We start from the raw sequence: 7,249 nt of genomic DNA on the forward strand, positions 1-7,249 counted from the left end.
GGGGGCGGAGGCGCGGGCCGCGGGGGCCTCCCGCGGGCCTGGCGGGCCGGAGGCGGCGGCGGCGGCCGAAGCGCCACGTGGCAGGATCCGATTCGCCGGGGGCGCGGTGGCGGACGCGTCCAGCTCCGTCCGGACGTGTCCGGCGGCGCGGAGAGGAGCGGGGCTAGGGTTAGGGTGGAAATGACCCGGGATTTCGGGGGAGGGGGTGTTTTTATAGGTAGAAGGAGCTAGGAGTGTCCAAATGATGTGTAGTTTTCGCCCACACGATCGTGATCCGACGACGGAGAGCATGGAAGTGACTTAGATGGGTTATTGGGCTATTTTGGAGGGGTGTTGTGCTGCAACACAAAAGAGGCCTTTGCGGATATGCGGATAACCGTTGGAGTATCAAACGAGCTCCAAATGACCCGAAACTTGACAGGTGGTCTACCGGTGCTATACCAGGGCCACTTGGCAAGGCTCGGTCCATTCCGAGAACGTTCAACACCCGCACACGAAAATAGACAAGAGGGGTGTGCCGGTGCATGTGGGAGTGTCGGATTGCGAAATGGACAACAGGGAAAATGCTCGGATGCACGTATGCAAAATGAAATGCACATGATGACATGATATGATATGCATGACATGAATAAAATGCAAAACAAAAGACAAAACCCAACCACGAAGGGAATATCATATCACATAGCCGAAAATGGCAAGAGTTGGAGTTACAAAGATGGAAAGTTACATCCGGGGTGTTACAGTAGGACATAGAATCCATCATTAAGAGAATTACTCGGTTGCTGGATGCAGCAGAAGTCGGTCTTATGGCTGCAGGCGGGCCTGCCGTCCCTGTACTTCTTGTACTTGACCTCTCCACCCCGTGTGCCATAGTAAAAGATAGAACTGTTGAGAATAGACTTGGTGTGGGTGTAATCCTTTTTGTTAATGTTCTTTGATGAGTCCAAGTAAAGAGCGTGGGAGTATCGGGGGTAGAGGATGATGAGGATGGCGCGCCCGCCGCTGCGCAAAATAAGTACACCTCAAATTAGTTAGCCTCCACCGTGCAAATGAATGATTGAAATCGAAGGAAGGATATCCGCGCGGATGACTTACAGGGCATGATAAGGCACGAGAATCGCCTCCTTGTCCTTATTGGCGAGCATGAAATTGACAAGGTAGTCCCTCGCGTATTCACAGTGCTTTGTGCAGACTGCCAAGAAGCCCTCGTCCATGAAGTACGGGTCAGCGACACAGATATAAGGTATCTGCTCAAACCCGATGAGGTAGTTCATGTGCAAGGCATAAAGGCGGACAAACGTAACATGTCGGAGATGTAATCAAATCGAAGGAAGAACTGCTCCACGGGGAATGTGTGGATGTACGACAATTACCGTGGCATGTTAACCATGTAGAGTGGGTATCCTGGATTTTTCGAGGCGATGAGGCCTTTCTCTATCCACAGCACATCATCATAAAGTCTCCTTAGATCACTGAATCTTCCCCTTAGCGCTACTTCAGGTAGGATTGGTCTACCGGTGATATGCCATTTTGCCGCACCAGGATATCTATACGGTCTTGAACCCGAGGCTGCTGAGGCGGCTGGATCATAGAAGCAGCTTTGTTGCCTTTCCTCGGTCTCTTCCTACCCTTCTTTGCTACCGGAAGGTCGTCCATAATACGTTCAGACACCGGAGGCGGCAATTCAGGCACCGACTCATGGTGCTCAAACCCTAAGTAGGCGCCAGTATTGACATACTATCGAGTGTCATCGTCATCCTCATCCTCATCTATGGCAACGTCACCAGCAACTAATGGAGGCTCTTACTCACCCCGTCTGCTATCACCCAGCACGACAGTCGATGCTAATTGAGTAGGTGGGGTGTTGATGTTCATACCTAACTGCGTGCTCGTGGGTGTGCTCCCAGCCACCTCCAGATGAAGCAGACTCTTTGGCCACAACAGGACCCACCCATTGCAATCACTAAGCCGTCGTGGGGTCTCCTTGTCATCCCCCCTAGTACCAGAGGAGCCAAATTCTCGTGGCCCGGTTTGACACTGGCCACGGAAACCTTGAAGACGTCCGGGGGGATCGGCCGGCTGTGGAAAAATGGTTCCTTCGGATCCATTATCGTCACCTTCCCCACATCCACCTTCTGGTCGCCGATGGTGTACAATATGGTGCACGGGGTTTTGACGGCCTACAAAGAAAAGTCTGTGACGTGAGACATCCGAAAGGCAACGAAAACGGGAGATTATACATTTATTGAAGAGGGCCGGTGTGACAGATACCATGAGAGCGTCGAGCTCAGCCAAATACGAAGCACCGCCGAGCACGTCCAGTGCCGGAGCCCGAGCCGGTGCCGGAGGAGGTGCGGGAGCTGGTGCGGGAGCAGGTGTAGGAGCGAATGCGGGAGCCGGTGCAGCTGCAGATGCTGGGGCAATGCTAGTCGAGCTGCTCCCCAAGAAGTCAGCAAGGGGAAAGTCCACTGCATTTTTTCTGGATTTTGCCTGCTCCAATTGAAAACGGCCGGAACCAAGGTAGTAGACATATCTACAAGCACCTGTTTTGCAGTAGCTACCGCTGTTGCGACTGTCTCAGATGGTTTCTTCTCAACCGCAATCTCAACCTTCTTGTCGATGTTTTCTTCAGTTATCCTCCGTCTTTCCTTTCTCTCCTCCGTGGTCTCACGGTAGTACTTCTTCCACGTGGCGCCGTCTCCGACACCGTGCACGTGTCCATACAATGGTCGAGTCTCCACCGGGAGTCCTTTCAATATGTTCAGCGCCTGGTTGAATGGAGTGTCCCACTTGGGCCTCACCAACGCCTCAGACGGCGAGTCGCTTTCGGCCGCAATCATGTGCTTCTCTCTCTGCAAAAGTCACAAGGATCGTTTACAAATATGAATAACGTGCAGTCGAATTGATCAGAAACTAAAATTACCAGCAGTCTCATGAACTCCGTCATGACCGCGTTCATCTCGAAAACCTTCTTCACTGGGTCCCAACAGTGCCGGGCCCTGAGGACGTCACGCTCCCGCGGGACGGTGAACTCCGCCAAGGGGTCTGGGATGCCCAGACTCGTGGCTTCCGCCTCCTCCTTGGCCCATATGGACCTCTTCCCGCCGTAACCACGGCTTCCAAGGTGGTGGCACCCAATGTTCCTCTGTTGAAGCCCCTTCATGTACTTCGACTTTTTTTGGCAGCTTCGGCCTCGCAAGATGCCTTGAATATTTGAAAGTGCTCTGGCGTGATTGTCGGCTTATCCTTTACAATCTCGGAGTAGGGTTCCTTTTTGATGACGATCTGATATTTCACCCTTTCTTTCCAGGCGGCCAACGCGTTGCTAAACTTGTTCATGGCGTGTTTGTTTATCTTCTTCATTGTCGGGTCCTTATCTAGATCTTTATAATCCTTTTCATTCCGGCCCGGGAACAAGAATATCTGGTGCAGCTTCTTTAGGAGGGAGGGCCTCATATTATCTATCTTCTTTAGTTTCTCATCATTGATGTTGGCGGTTGTCTATATGATGCAGCCTATTTGATTGTCGTAGCACGTGCGTGCTTCCTCGGGCGCGGTTGGCTCAAAATTGCCGTCGTCCACCTCCGTGACCACCAGTCTAGTAGTCCTGAGCTTGTTAGAAAGTCGATGCCTCTTTTCTTTCAGTTCTATACCGGCTCCGCTAGTCTCGGCGTCGGTCTCAGTCTCAGCGCCGGTCTCGATGCCGGTCTCAGTCTCGGCGCCGGTCCCGATGTTGGTCTCAATCTCCGATGTGATAGGTGGACCCACCAACATCAACTGTTGATCGTCGGCTTCCCTCAAAAATTCTTCTGCCGCCAGGTAGACGTTGTCACAGTCACCAGAACCCTGTCCTTCATTGTTGCTAGCCATGTTTCCTACGATTAAATCTAGTCAATTAATTCTAGACCTAATAAAATGAATAATGACATAAAAAAGGCCTATGTTTTGCAGGAGCGTTGATTCCTTCCCGGTGCAGCAAATCCCGGGCACTCGATACGTCCTAGTTTGTAGCACAAGTCATGCCAAAATTCACGGAAAATTTGGGCATGACCTTTGCTAAAAAGTGGACAAATCGAGCACCTGAAATTTGCTGGAACGGAAATCAATCAACATTTCGGAAAAACATAGGCCACTCGGCCTCATTCCCTGGAACAAACAAAAGGCCACTTGGGCACAATCGAACCACTTCAATGAAAAGATATAACATGACCACTTCAATGAAAATATATAATCAACAATAAAAGTCTAGGAAGGGATCATCTTTAAAATAAAACTTGCCTAAATTCTTTTCCTTGAAAAATAGTGGTCTTTTGAAAAATCAAAAATCTTTGCAAAATGACCTCACTAAACACTTCTCTGCCTAGGACAGAACCCAAATTATGTTGATCTAGATATTCCTCTCTCTCTCACACACACACATTATTTGCTCTAACCTAGCCAACCTACTTAACCTAGCTTGTTAACCTAATGAACCTAATTAACCTACCTATTTAACCTAGTTAGTTAACCTAGTTTACCTAGATAATTAACCTAATTAAACAAGTTAACCTAATTAACTAGTTTTCTGTCAAAGCCCTAACTAAATTTTTGCACTAACCTAGATAATTAACCTAATTAAACTAGTTAACCTAACTAGTTCTCTGTCAAAGCCCTAACTAAACTTTTGCAATAACCTAGATAATTAACCAAATTAAACTAGTTAACCTAACTAGTTCTCTGTTAAAGCCCTAACTAATTGTTTGCACTAACCTAGATAATTACCTAATTAAACTAATTAACCTAGCTAGCTAGTTCTCTGTCCAGTGTTTGTGCTATGCATGAGAGAGAGAGGAGGGGTGGGGGCTTACAGAGGATGGCTCCGGTGGTGGCGAGGGAGGCAGTGGTGGCAAGGGAGGCAGGGTTGTCTCAGGTGATAGTGAGGGAGGAAGTTGTGGCGAGGGAGGATCTGGTGGCGTCGACGGCAGCTCTGGTAGCGTTGATGAGGCAGCACGGCTCCGGTGGCATTGGGGGCGGCTCCGGTGGCGTCGACGGCGCGCGGCTCTGGTGGCACCGGGGGCGTCGACATCGTCAGGAGACAACGGCGAAGTGGGGCAACGGCGAATCGGGGAGACGGCGGCGGGTGGGTCGAGGGATTTGGGGGAGAAGTGGTGTCCGGGGGGAAACAGTTTTTGGGTTAAGTCAAACTTAGCGGTAGCGCGTTTCGCAAAACGCGCTATAGCTAAGGTAGCTATAGCGGTTTTCATAAAACGCGCTACTGCTATGCCTATGTAATTTCCTGTTATTTTCTTATTTCCTTTTCTGTTTCTATAGCGGGGGTCTAGGAAACGCGTTGCAGCTATATTAGCTATAGCGCCTCTTATGAATAGACGCTACTGCTACGCCTTTCTCTTTTTTTCGCTTTTTCATTTATTTTGCTTTCCATTTTATTTTTTTCCTTTCTCTTTTTTCTATTTCTTTCATTTTCATTTACTTTTCTATTTGTTTTTCATTTTATTTTATTTCCATTAGCAGTAGCGCATCTCTTAGGGAACGCGCTACTACTTAGTTCCTAGTGGTAGCGCGCTTCTTTCAAGCCCGCTACTGCTATATGTAGCCTATCGTCTTAGCAATGGGAATATTAGTAGTAGCGCTTTTACACGTACATGTGCTACTGCTACAATTTCATCTCTAGCGCGCTTTTACCTCACGCGCTACTGCTATCTAGCACTAGCGCCCTTTTTTGACACGCGCTGCTACTAAATTTCTGTGTATAAGGTTTTCCCTAGTAGTGATGTAGGAACCAATATGAGCATCCAGGTTCCGCTATTGGTTATGGACCGGAGACGTGTCTCGGTCATGTCTACAAAGTTCTCGAACCCGTAGGGTCCACACGCTTAATGTTCAATGACGATTAGTATTATGAGTTTATGTGATATGTTGTACCAAAGATTGTTCGGAGTCCTGGATGTGATCACGAACATGATGAGGAGTCTCGAAATGGTCGAGACATAAAGATTGATATATTGGAAGCCTATGTTTGTACATCAGAATGGTTCCGGGTGAGTTCGGGCATATACCGGAGTACCGGGAGGTTACCGGAACCCCCCGGGAAGTATATGGGCCTTATTGGGCCATAGTGGGAGAGAGTAGAAGGGAGCCTTGGAGGGGGCGCCCCCCCCCCCAAGCCTAATCCAAATTGGGTGGGGGGCGCCCCCCCCCCTTTCCTTCCTCCTTCCTCCCCCTTCCTCTCCCAGTCCAACTAGGGAAGGGGGAATCCTACTCCATGTGGGAGTAGGACTCCTCCAGGGCGCGCCATAGAGGGCCGGCCCTCCCCCTCCTCCACTCCTTTATATACGGGGGAGGGGGCACCCCATAGACACACAAGTTGACATTGTTTAGCCGTGTGTGGTGCCCCCCTCCATAGTTACACACCTCGGCCATATCGTCGTAGTGCTTAGGCAAAGCCTTGCGCCGGTAACTTCATCATCACCGTCACCACGCCGTCGTAATGACGAAACTCTCCCTCGGCCTCAACTGGATCAAGAGTACGAGGGATGTCTCCGAGCTGAACGTGTGCTGAACTCGGAGGTGCCGTACGTTCGGTGGTTGGATCGGTTGGATCGCGAAGACGTTCGACTACATCAACCGCGTTAACTAAACGCTTTCGCTTTTGGTCTACGAGGGTACATGGACACACTCTCCCCTCTCGTTGCTATGCATCACATAGATATATGTTGCATGATCGTAGGAAGTTTTTTGAAATTACCGCGTTCCCCAAGAGTATATAAGTTTTCGATCAAGACAATTATAGCATGAATAATAAACCTTTATCATGATAAACGAAATATAAAAATAACAAATTTATTATTGCCTCTAGGGCATATTTCCTTCACCATATGGAGTACTCGAGGTTTTCTCAGTGGCAAAATATTTATGAGAATCTTATAATCCAGCAATCACCTTACTCTTATCCAGATGTTGTTAGTGATCTTTGGTTTCCTAATCAGAAAGCTTGGAACATCAATCTAGTCAACGCTCTGTTTCATCCTCATACTACTCAAGCTATATTGCAAACCCCTATTGTTAATACTACTAGACATGATGTGTTGGTTTGGAGACTAACCCCTGCAGGCCACCCCGAGCGTTCGATCTTTTCGGTTTGTTCGGTTCAGTCTTTTCGGCCTTCCAAAAATTCGGTCTTCCAGAATTAAAGACCGAAATAATTTCGGTCTTTTCGGTTCTTCACTATTCGGTCTTCGGTCTTTACTAT

The sequence above is a fragment of the Triticum aestivum genome, chromosome 3B, assembly GCF_018294505.1.
Source record: "Triticum aestivum cultivar Chinese Spring chromosome 3B, IWGSC CS RefSeq v2.1, whole genome shotgun sequence".
NCBI classification, from domain to species: domain Eukaryota; kingdom Viridiplantae; phylum Streptophyta; class Magnoliopsida; order Poales; family Poaceae; genus Triticum; species Triticum aestivum.